This window comes from Pseudorasbora parva, chromosome 15, assembly GCF_024679245.1.
Source record: "Pseudorasbora parva isolate DD20220531a chromosome 15, ASM2467924v1, whole genome shotgun sequence".
Taxonomy (NCBI): domain Eukaryota; kingdom Metazoa; phylum Chordata; class Actinopteri; order Cypriniformes; family Gobionidae; genus Pseudorasbora; species Pseudorasbora parva.
Window position 1 is genome coordinate 13,266,119 of NC_090186.1, and position 13,083 is coordinate 13,279,201.

The following is a 13,083-nucleotide window of genomic DNA, read 5'->3' on the forward strand; positions in this document are numbered from 1 at the left end:
AAATTATCATCTTTACGTGGGTTGTGCATGGGATAAATCTAATGTTTTGAGGAGTTTGTGTGGCTGTCAGTCACCACACTGGTGTGGATACTGTACCACAGATTCTTTGTAAATATGACCAAAATAAGAATTTTCGAAATGTCACCTAAACAAGCAACAAATATGTCTGCCACTTTTGTTCTGACCAACTGAGAAAAAAAGCATTGCAATAAATTGTGCTACCAAAGGTGATTAAATCTAATGATCGCTTATATCACATTAAACCGTGCAAATTATAATTTTTGTTATTGTTCTCAAATTGTTATTGTTGACAACATCAGCATTGCGTGATTGGGTATTTAGTGTGTATAAGCGTTACCTGTAGATTTTAATTTCTGTATCTAATATTTTGCTTTTGACTACGGGTCAATCTCAGTTGTCACTGGGGATTGTCCTTTGGATCTTTTTAGATTACAATCCTCCATTAAAATGATACATTTAATTATTCCAGCTGCTGTGAAAAAAGGATATAAATGGTTCACCACCTGCAGCATCCTCACATGTGATACTATAGCAGCCAGACTCCTACTTTATATACACAGACGTGACGTAAAGACGCAAAGACATGATAGAATTTCCACCAGTACCACTCAAATTATAACACATTATTACAAGATTACCATTGTGAGTCGGGCTATGGTAAGGAGATAGTTTTGAACACTGGCTGGTTATGTACTTGCTCAAATTTTGAATCATTTTTAAACAAAAAAAGTTACGGACTGCAGCTTTAATCATGTTAAATTGCAAGTACTAAAAAGTACAAGTACTTTTCTGAGTTCTGTCTACTTACTTAAATTGAAAAGCAGTGCATAATATTTTACAGTGCTCTAAGGTCTCTGGTGTGTTGGCAACCTGGTTGTTTTGAGGAAAACTGGGCTAATGTTGGCCAGGACACTTCTGATTTTCTCAAAGTTGGTAACACCATCCCTTAAATCTACGGCCATGACTAGATCTTCGGTTTATGACAGCTAATAATCTTAAAGCAGCTACGCAGTGGCCATTGGAGAGTTGCGAGTTCTATTTTAACCTTCTGAGTCACCTCATCATGCAGAGTATTGATTTTAATTCCATCCTCTTCTCAGTTAGGGGCTGCCAAGTGCACTACGCCCTTTTCACTCTCAATCATTGTAAACGGGACCAGGCAGCATCTGGCTCCAAACTCACTCAAAACATGTGTATGTGGACTGAAACATGGCATCATGATCATAAGGCATTTTTAAGAAACTCTAGAAATATTCACAGCGCTTTTTTAGGAAGAAGCTTTGCTGCAGTGGAACAATGCAACCTCTGTACCGTAACCTGACCGGGCACCATTTGGCAACAGCTTATGGGTGTCTGTAAAATACAACTTAAAACGCTGGGAATGTGAACATAAAGGGCCCTATCATATACCCGCAAGTGTTTTCCGCTAACTTCAGCCCGACGTAGTTACCATTTTCACGTCCAGTTGTTTAAATAGCGAATGCACTCACGTTCATCTGTTCGCGTGCTGGTCTGAAAACGAGTTGTGTACAGGCGAATTGTTGCTGCGTTGCTATTTTGAGACAAATGAAAACGACTACAAAAACCTGGTCTAAAGTCAATGCTGCTGTATTTATTGTGTTATTTAAAGAGCATGTTAGTAATATGCACCTATAGGCAGATGCACAACCCGCATAAACTTTGCTTATTACACACAGCAGCAGCACACAAACACAACTGGCGTATAAAGGGAATGGGAGATGAGACTTTAATTGGTTTATTGCACGTTACGGCCAAACACACCCATGACTCATTAAGAAACTGGCTACAACTCTTTTGGACCATGCGTCTTGTGCACAGACCGTTTTTTTTTTCTGTCGTTAAACCAGGGGTGGTAAGTACTCAAGTAAAAATACTTTGATACTTTACTTAAGTATTTTTTTCGGGGATCTGTACTTTACTTGAGTATATTTTATTTGCATCTACTTTTACTCTTACTCCACTACAATATTAAAGGCAAAGTGTACTTTTTACTCCAATACATTTCCCCGAGCCCGCTCCAAGTATTAAGTATTTATTACACTTGATTTCCAAACCGGTCTGGTCGGTCATGGATGATCCAGTCGGGTATAGACTTGGAAAAGCTGACAAGTCAGGTTTGCCACACTAACTTTAGCTCAGTCTTTCCCCAACTTTTTTATTTTGCGGCACACTATTTACTATGAAAACATCGGTAACATTTTACAATACAGGTGCACTATTATAATTCATGCCTAACTAATGCACAGATAACCATGAGTTAATGTATTACTAATGAAGAACTAAACCATTTATTAATGATTACTGCATCAGCAACTAATGAACATTCTCTATGATTAATAGATTAAGTAATATATGAATTGCTATTAATTAAATATGACATCATTAATTCCCTAATAACATAATACATTAACTAATAATGTAAATTCATGTATTCAAAGCCATGCATTCCAACTCTCAGTTGTCTGTTTAATTAATCATTAATCATAACAATTGGCAAAATTATATCATAACTTTTTTGTTGAGGCACATGACTATTAACTAATTGTTACGTAATATGTCATTGTGGTTATGGCTTTTGAATTAATTTTGAATTAGTTAATAGTATCTTGCTCCTCATCTGTTTTATGGAGCTAATGTTATGGAACATGTCTATTTTAAGTTTAACCCCTATACTGCGTTAAGGTGCTTCATTGTCTTAATTGCAAATCTAACAAATTCTTATTTGTAGTATCTAATCTTAACATTTGTTCAATTAAAGCATTGCATATCAGTCCCAAAAGATTTTATCTGCTTATTGATATTTACAGTTAATTTGAATATTTACTTTTTACTTTCGGTACTTGAGTACCTTTTAAATCTGATACTTTTGTACTTTTACTCAAGTGATGTTTGAATGGAGGACTTTCTACTTTTACTGGAGTATTTTTTTATGTAGGTATGTATACTTTCACTCGAGTATAACTTTTGAGTACTTTTACCACCTCTGCGTTAAACTAGCAAAAGTGGATTCGGACACGCCCTAAATGCGCCATGTGCTTCAGACCTTGCGCTCAGAACAATATGTCATTAAAAAAGGCTCTCACTCCTTTATCGTTCCCTCTATATTTCTCCATCTCTTCGTCTCTCTACTCGAGAAGCTGGAGAATTTTATTGTTGACTGCACTATTTTATAATCTTTTATTAAATCTGTTTTAACATTTGCCATGATTTGCTGGTTTTCTGAAGTAAATGTCAAAAGTAGCTCACACCAGCAGAGAGATGTGATCTTGGGGCATGTGTTGCAGGTGAAGCACATCTAGGTCTGTCTGTTCTCTGAGAAGAAAATGGTTTTTCAGAGGTCTATGTCTAATTTGGATAACTGTAATAAAGGGATAGTTCACCCAAAAAGGAAAATTACCCCATTTGCTCCCCCTCAAGTCATCCAAGGTGTACATTCTTCTTTCAGATGAATCAGAGATATAATAAAATATGCCCTGACTTTTCCAAGCTTTCTAATGGCAGTAAATGCTTGCCCAAAATTTGAAGCCCAAAAAAGTGCATCCATCCATTATAATCAACACAGCTCTGGGGGTTAATAAAGGCAAAGTGTTTAATAAAGTAAGAAAAATATCCATATTTAACACGTTATATAGTAATATATCTAGAATCCGTCGGACCACCTTCCATATATAATTTAGGAAAAATGCGTAACTGCCCCAACAATTGCGTTGTACGTTACATAAGCATTTTGAACTGTGTGAGGCGTTACACTTTATTTGTGGATATTTTTTAATCTAACTCTGATTGTATTTGTCTGAAAGAGTAATGCCATATATACCCACACAGACAAAAAGGGTGTCAAAATGTATCTTTATAGGGGGGACAACAGCTTGTCACTGAGCAGTACTCTTAAACGAACAACTTTGCACATTTTTTACTACTAAAAGGTGCATATTAGTTATTTACAGCAGTGGTTCTCAAACCTGTCCTGTGGACCCCTCACCACTGCACATTTCGCAGTCTACCTCATCTAACACACCTGATTCAACTGAGTCAGACCGCAAGACTTGATTTGGGTGTGTCTGATGAGGGAGATATACAAAATATGCAGTGGTGAGGGGTCCCCAGGACAGGTTTCAGAACCACTGCCTTAGAGTACAAATATGTGCCTAAAAGGAACTCCACTTTTTTGAAAATAGTCTTATTTTCCAAGTCCCTTAGAGTTAAACAGTTGAGTTTTAGCGTTTTTCATCCATTCAGCAGATCTCTGTATCTGGCGGTAGCACTTTTTTAGCATAGCATAGCATACATCATTGAAGCGGATTAGACCATTAGCATCGCGCTCAAAAAATGACCAAAAACTTTCAATATTTTTCCTATTTAAAACTTGATCCTTCTATAGTTTCACCATGTAATAAGACCAATGAAATATGACAAGTTGCAATTTTTTAGACAGATATGTCTAGGAACTATTGTCTCATTCCTGTGTAATAATCACAGATTTACTGACGTAAAAAAGTGCATTCTCTGCAACTAAACAAACTTAGTGCCGGTCGCATTGGAAGTTACCTATCTGAGGACTACTTTAAGGTGCTGCATAATATCATTGCCCCGCTGCACCCACGGTACGGCCACAAAGTTCTGTGATTATTACACAGGAATGAGAAAATAGTTCCTAGTCATATTGGTCTAAAAAAGAAATCTCAACTTTTCATTTTCTGTTGGTCTTAGTACATGATGTGTTATGAACTACAGAAGAGTCGAGTTTTAAATAGGAAAAATATTATCTTTGAAAAAAATAAGGTCTTTGGTAATTTCTGAGTGCGATGCTAATGGTCTGATCTGATTCAATGATGTATGCTAAGCCAGGCTAAAAGTGCTACCGCCAGATACAAGATCGGCTGAATGCAATGTGAAAGTGAATTGCATACCCGCTGAAAAACAAGCATTCTAGCACCTATTAAAATAGTGTTGCGCGACTTCTTAACAAATTACACATCCCTATGAATAATCTCGTCATAAATGATAGGGAAACTCGCACAGCAATGATCACTTCTCTTACATTTTCCTTGGGAACTAATGTGGTCGGAACCAAAGTTTATATGCCTGCGTTCTCTGCATTTCTCTCAAGCAGAGCACTTCTACATTCTGATTGGTTGCCGCCGAACCGCGTCATAGCTCATTACCATAAAGTTGAGCTGATTTCAACTCTCCTCGACGCCCAAATCGTCCAAGATGCGCCGCTCTCACCAGAGCTCGCCGCCCGGCTCCCATTGAAAATGAATGACTTCCGGCCACCTTGCTATAGTTATTATAACCGTGCGTTCACACCGCCGCCGGCGAGAGCGTCAAAATTCGTTCTTGCCGCCCTGCCAAGGACACTGTAGAAAGCTTCGTGGACGTGCTGTCGCTCTGACGTAGATCAAATGTTTTTTTCTTTTTTTAAACTGTATTTAAAGAGGCCGCAAATCAAACAAGCATGTTGATTGATAGACTGACCACGATAAGGTATAAATGAACCTCATGAAATCGTTTAAATGTGAAAGTAAGAATTAATTGCATACCTGCTGAAAAACGAGCGTTCTAGCGCCTATAAAATAGTGTTGCGCGACTTCTTAAAAAATTACACATCCCTATGAATGATCTCGTCATAAATGATAGGGAAACCCGCACAGCAATGATCAACTTCTCTTACATTTTGCTTGGGAACTAATGTGGTCGGAACCAAAGTTTACTGGCCTGCGTTCTCTGCATTTCTCTCAAGCGGAGCACTTCTACATTCTGACTGGTTTCCGCCGGTTGCCGCCAAACCGCGTCATAGCTCATTACCATAAAGTTGAGCTGATTTCAACTCTCCTCGACGCCCAAATCGTCCAAGACGCGCCGCGCCGCGCCGCGCCGCTCTCGCCGGAGCTCGCCGCCCGGCTCCCATTGAAAATAATTGACTTCTGGCCTTGCCGCTCTCGCCGCTGGCGGTGTGAACACACAGTAAGTGTACCATAATGATTAGGGTAAAATGGATTCATGTTATATATTCTCATTATATATTTTTTTGTAAATCTTGAACACAAAACAAGTTACGGACAGCAGCTTTAAATTTCAATTAATTAAAAACAAATAAAAAAGAATCTTGGTTTCCCCCTTGAAACAATTCGATAATTTTAGTGAAAAACAAGAATACTCTATGTATTTTGTAGTTTTGTTTTTTTCTGTGGATGGAAATTAATAAAATCTTTAAAAGTCATGGATACACCCAGGATATTTCCACACTGAGTATATTTTTTTCTCAAATATGCTAATCTCTACAAATCGGAAAGATTGTATTTTTGTGAGCACAATCTCTTAAAAAAATATATTTTTAAAATTCTTATCCAGTAATCACAAACAGCTGGATTTTATTTTTAAAAAAACGTATGTGTATCTGTTTTGTTTTTTTATGTGGATATGTGTCTCTTTTCAGAATAATGAAAAAATATGCACTACAATCACATTTACTTTTTCTCTCTTTATCTTCTTTCTCTTTGTGGTCTGAGAATGTTATTCTAAACTCATTTTGTTTCCAAAATCTCATAACCCGTTTTCCCGCCACAGAGTCCATGTCCTGTTTTCAGTTCATTTCACTTCACTCTCACTCACTTTCCTCATTTTCCCCATTTCTGCTTGTCGTCTTCTCTCTCTGCTATCTCCACTTGTCTCCTCATTCGGTGGTGGGATGTTTATTTCATTGCCTCTGTTTTTTAATGCGGGTGTTTTCGACCAAGATTTTAATCCAGCCCACCCCTCCCCCTCTCCACCATCCAAGCATATAGCAGCCCATCCTCCCACTTTCTTCCCGCCATCCCTCCCTAAATGTATAAGAGATAAGGAATAAAATCAGGCCATCATATATTAAAAGGACCAGAGAAGGTTCTATAGGCTGAGACAGATATACACTGGCCAGACCACATTCAAGAAAACAGCTTAAGCTCAGAAAGGCAGTAAAAGAATCGATATAAGCACAATCCTAAAATTCGATCACCCAGGCAATACACATCGCTCCATGCACTGCACTTCATGTGATGCTGACCTGTCAACTCTCCTTGAGCTAAAGAACTTGGCAGGAATAAACAAACAGGATTTGTTCCCAAGGTTAATGATCTTATTTGGCACCCTCATACTGATCATTTCATGACAAAGATAAATGCTGCAAGAAGACTCAATTTGTGCTTAGTCTACATTTGGGAAATAAAAAAAAGTGCATTTCACAATTAATTACAAAGAAATGCCAAGTATAGCATCCAGACCATCCAGTTTCGGTATGGCATGTCAATGAGCGCATTCCGACGCATCTTTAGCGGCGCATTCCCATCAGAAATTGGGGGCGAATGAAGCCAAATGACACTTTAACCTTCCCGCTTCCCTCCTGTGCTTTATTACAGTGCAACGCACCAAAGGACACGTATCGATTCTGCATTTGGAGGTGATTTTTTTTTTTGGTGCGCCCATTCTTTTCTGAGCAAAGCGGATTATTTTACCCCTTGACCAGCTAGCAGCTTGTTTAAATGCTGGTGCATGCGTATACGAGCTAACCTTCCTGGGGTGGAAAGCTCATTTGTCATAGTAAATCAGTGGGAAGGCATGGAGAGCTTTGAACAGTGGTCAAGGAGGAGTTCAGAGGCTTGATGGATGGATGAATTGAACTACAGGAAGCGGGATGGCACACACTACCACACCTACACTTCACTTTTTATGCCACTCTTGGTTTGTTTTTAGCTCTGGTCGACACAGTTACATGTGTTATGCACTGATCAGTTATGATACCTGGACTACTTTTTACTTGTTTCCAGGCTGTATGTGTGCAGGGTGGCGGAACCATAGGGATGATATAATGGAGAGGTGGCTGACAGCTAAGGGGCTCTCTGCCTTACTGAAGAGAGATGAAAGAGAGGACAAACCTATCAGCAACTCCCAGCATAGAAGTACAACGCTGGACACACACACACACACACACACACACACACACACACACACACACACACACACACACACACACACACACACACACACACACACACACACACACACACACACACACACACACACACACACACACACACACACACAGACACACACACACACACACAATGAAAAGTGTCAGTGATACATGGGTCAATGGCATATACTGCAAAAGAGTCTGGTCAAAAAAAGGAAAAGGCCCGTTTTAAAATGTAGTCGACAACATGTTCCATGTTCTTGTGCTCTGTGTTCATGTTGGTTTCATATGGTTTTGGGGGGGGGGGGAGGGGGTTTAAACTGAATTACTCTAAAAATGTCAGGTATAGCCATCAAGTAAAAAATAAGAACAGATTTTCATTACATCTTGAATACTTGTGAATGTACACATCTGAATCATACTTAAAAAAAAATGTATTAAGCTATATATATTACTTATTAAGTTATTAAAAATAATTAAGTTATTAAAAAAAGCCCTACCACAAGACATTTTACAATGGAAACTAACCTTGCCTTGTCATGTTTATTATAATTTATGATAAAATATATAATGATTTATAAATTATTAAACATTATATATTTTATATAGAAGATAAATATAAAAATAAATAAATAATAATAATACACAATTAATCCCGGTTAATTGTAAATAAAACCCACAAAGTTTGAAGTTGTTTTTAATTTATGCATCTTTGGTGAATAAAACTACACATTTATTTTTTTTTCTTCTTTTTTTAAAAAACCTTCTTTGCAAAAACTTTAATTTTAACTTATTAACCTCATTAATGATACTGTAATTTATTTCTACATTTCCAAGTCTATATTCTTTGACAGTATGATAAATAGACTATGATACATATTTTTTTCATAAACTTCTCAACTTTAAGGGTCTCTATTGGAAGAAAATGTGCCTTAGATCAAGACTCACTTTGCCAAGAGACATTTTTTTATTATTATTTCAACATAATTTTTTATTGAAGTATCAGGTTATGCAACGTGATTGGAGTGACTGTTCCATATCCAGAGCTATAATAAATAAATGAATACATACATACATAAATAAACAATAGTAAAAAAAAAAAAAATCTAATTAAGTCTAACATTTGGTAGATTTTTCCAAGTTCTATAATAAAAAGCACAAACCTGGGGTTAAGGGTTCATGACACCCACTGAAGATAAGACAATAAGATAAGACAAGCATGTCATATGCCACAAGAGTGAGTGGGTTAGAAGAATACTGTATAATGTAGGAGAAGTATAATGCTGGAAAAGTAAAGTACCAGTGAAATGAACAAAATCAAAGTTTCCAGACTACATTTTGCAGCCAACAAGATACATTTCCTCCTTCCTTCAACTTAAAGTTCAAATGGCTTTATTAAAATTCATACAGCTGCTAGATATTGCAAGATTTTTTCTCAGTATTTGATTCAACCAAACAACAAAATGTGTGATTCAAACGCTCATTGCACCATATAGCTATGGCACTCTTGGTAATAATAATAATAATAATAATAATAATAATGTATAATTATGCACTTCAATAAGTAAAAAAGGGAGTGGGAAGATGTCTTTGCAGCTCATCCTCTTTTGATTGTCTAAATCTAAACTAATGTCTCTTCTAATATATTTTTGCTGCAAGTGTTTAGGGTCACTAGCGACCCGAGGTACGTAATCGTGTAAGTATATATTTTTTCTACGCAACAGTTGTATCTCTGATGACTAATAAATGTAATTCACCTTTATTCCTGAAGGCAGCAATGTCTGATACGCAATGATGACGTGATGTTTTACTCATAATTACCACAGGCAAAAAACTAAAGAATGAGTATCCTCAGTAAAACTTGAAATGGCTCAGCGATTTACAGCAGAGCAAGTACTGCATGGAATCAAACATTAGTCTCGCTTTCACTTGATGGTGGATCTGGTGAAGAAGCTGTCAGATGCTGAATGTTTTATTATTTTGTAATAGTTATTAATATATGAGGAGAGTTTTATACTATTGCGGTAGTTAGAGAGCCATCCATGACTAATATAGATCTGGTCACTAAAGACCCGAATATGTAATGATTGACAAAACATTCATGCAGTTAAGAGTTAGAAAGAAGCATTTTTTTTTAGATTTTCTTAGATTTATGGACTTAAGGTATGGGGTATGATTTACAGCACCACCAAAAACATCTCAAATGAGTCCCAGATCTGGGTCGCTAAAGACCAAAATATGTAATAATGATTATTGATTCATACATTTAAGGATTACATTAAACTAGTGTTCCTTTTGTCACCTATTTTTAATTTAGTCTTAGTCTTGTGTTAAATGTCCTTGTTCGTTTTAGTCATATTTAGTCATTCATATATATTTTTTACTTAGTTATAAGTTTTAGTCGACTAAAAGTCTTGTCATTTTAGTCTAGTTTTAGTCAAAAGACAACTCAATATTTCTTAGTCAAGTTTTAGTTAAAACATTTTAGTCTTTTTTTTTACATAAATTATTTCTGAAGTTATTTCTAATACCATTTCAGTCAAATAGTGTTTCACACATATCAAAATATTGGTTAAATGCCATAATTACCAGACAAAATACAGTTGATAAATGATTTTTGTTGAATGCAAAATGCAACTTTGTTAAATTTATCGATTTCGATCAGTATCAATTCACACACACACACACACACACACACACACACACACACACACACACACACACACACACACACACACACACACACACACACACACACACACACACACACACACATATATATATAACCTGCTGTACATATAAGGGAAAATAAGTTTGCCTTTTTAAGCACTATTTTAAACTTTTCTTGTGTTAAATTATATTAGCTTATATTCATTAATATTCACTTGTGTGTGCTAATATAAGTACAATAAAGTTAAAATATTAGAATGCAAAGTATTAATGTTTTAAAATTTCACATTTAAGTAAATCTAATCTAGCCAGTATACAGTATTTATTTATTAAGGAGCCATACAGGCGCAAAATGGGTAAGCCATAGGATTACAAATGAAAAGTATTATATTTCCAGCCACAAAATTACTCTAAATTTGACCCATTTGCAGTGGAATTCTCTATTTTAACCTTAATCAGTACACTAATACTAATATATATAACAAATATATTAGAAAAGAAAAAGGGAAATATTTTAAGTGCTCATTAATGGACCAGAATTATTGCACAAATAATTGTTACTACCAAAATATCTCCTCAAAATGTCCAATAATGTACTGTTTACCTGTATAGTGAAGCTGTTGTCTAGTCAATGTATGGACAGAGCTGGCTTGTGTGGAACTATTGAGAGCTCCATGAGCCACGTGAGAGGAACACATGTCGTTATTCAACAGCTCTGGCTTTAACTGTTATGCCAGTTATGTTCAGTTTGACAGGGAAGTGTTTTCTCACAAATAACGGAAAATATTTTGTTTGGCGGGGAAAGAGTTAAGAAAAGAGTGCACAAAGGAAGCATTTTCTTTGGTTGTCTCCGAATTGTGGACTCCAACATATATTTGAGGTATGATTTTCAGCACCACCAAAAACATCTCAAATGAGTCCTCTCTGTCCGATAAGAGCAGTTACCTTGTCATTTCTGCACTTATGATGGCAACTATTACACGATAAGTGCAGTAACATGTACTGTAAGCCTGGGGACAGAGCACTCTCTGTGTGAGAAAACAAACGTTTAGCTCACTTGACCTTATGAGCCGCAGTCTGAGGTCAGATACTCATCACTAGAGGTCACAAACAGGAAAAAAACTACCACTGAGCCAATATTTTAACTGAGATCTCAAACACACAACGATGTGAGGTGTCATTCAATTCTGAATTAGATTCAGTTCTATTTGCCATGTGTAATACAGAACAAATACAGTCTGAGCAAATGCAAACAAAATGTCAGAGCACTGGACAGTATCAAAATGCAGTCATAAGCTCAAAGATAGATTATCTTTTTTTGAGTTTACATTCAGGGATGCAAGAAGCATACTTAAAACAGATTCACAGGGCCAGTACATGGTCAGATAAGAGATGAGGGTATTTAATGATACTCACCACAGCTTCTCCACATCTGGTTTCCATAATAAAGCTCAAAACTGGTGGGTAAAATACCTGCAAGAAATAATGATAAAACATGTTATAATTTATAATTTTATAATTTATATTTTTAATAGCTATTTACCTCAGATTTAGTGTACTACTTTTCTGTACGTTCATATATATATATATATATATATGTGTGCGTGCATACACACATCCAAAGTGCATGCCCAGAAAGCATCGCCAGACAGCACATGCATACTAAACTCTCTTTCTTCTTCTGCTTGAGTGAACTAATTCACACAAAACGATCACACAAACAGTCATTTTTTTCTTAAGTGAATGTAAACAGAAAATAAATGCATGTAAACAGTTTCAGTATATTAGATCCGTGCATTAGCTCTTAAAGTGACAGCAGCCTAATATTCCTGCTGCTGTCTATTTTAATGTTAGTCAAACAACAATTTAAAAAATATTCACTGCTCTTGACTGAATAACTGTATTAAGGATTAATATGGAAGCTTCATTTATACAATAAAGACTAAGCTGTGTTATTGTACATTTGCTTACTTTATTACTTTTCTGTACCAGTAACTGTTAGACCTTCCTGAAAAAAACGGAAAAGCACTGCTTACTTAAAGGAGTGGTTGTATGCGATTCCACTTTTTAAACTTTAGTTAGTGTGTAATGTTGCTGCTTGCAGTATCTGCAAAGTTAAAACGCTGAAAGTTCAATGAAAACAGAGATATAGTCTTTTAAAGTTATGGCAGTTTATTGCCTACAAAAACGGCCGGTTTGGACTACAACGAGTTTCTTCCCGGGTTGGTGACATCATAAACCCTTGCTAGTCACCGCAGATGTAACTTCTGCCTGTAATGGTAAAGGGTGTGGCGTTTCCGGACAACCTGTGCTTGGCACTTCAGCCAATAAAAATACATAAAACTACATTTGGCCCTCTAACCTCTAACTTTGGATCTAAGACCATTGCGTTTTTCGGAGGGATGGACTTCATAGAAGCA

The 13,083-nt window shown here is 36.4% G+C and overlaps 1 protein-coding gene across 1 annotated transcript in view; it reads right to left on the reverse strand.

Annotated features, from left to right (window-relative positions):
- Positions 1–13,083, reverse strand: part of dab1a (DAB adaptor protein 1a) — a 562,848-nt gene that overhangs the window by 239,758 nt on the left and 310,007 nt on the right. Inside the window, exon 2 of the mRNA XM_067417159.1 lies at positions 12,080–12,136. The gene's annotated coding sequence lies outside the window, so the exon portion shown is untranslated. The remainder of the gene's footprint in view (positions 1–12,079; positions 12,137–13,083) is intronic.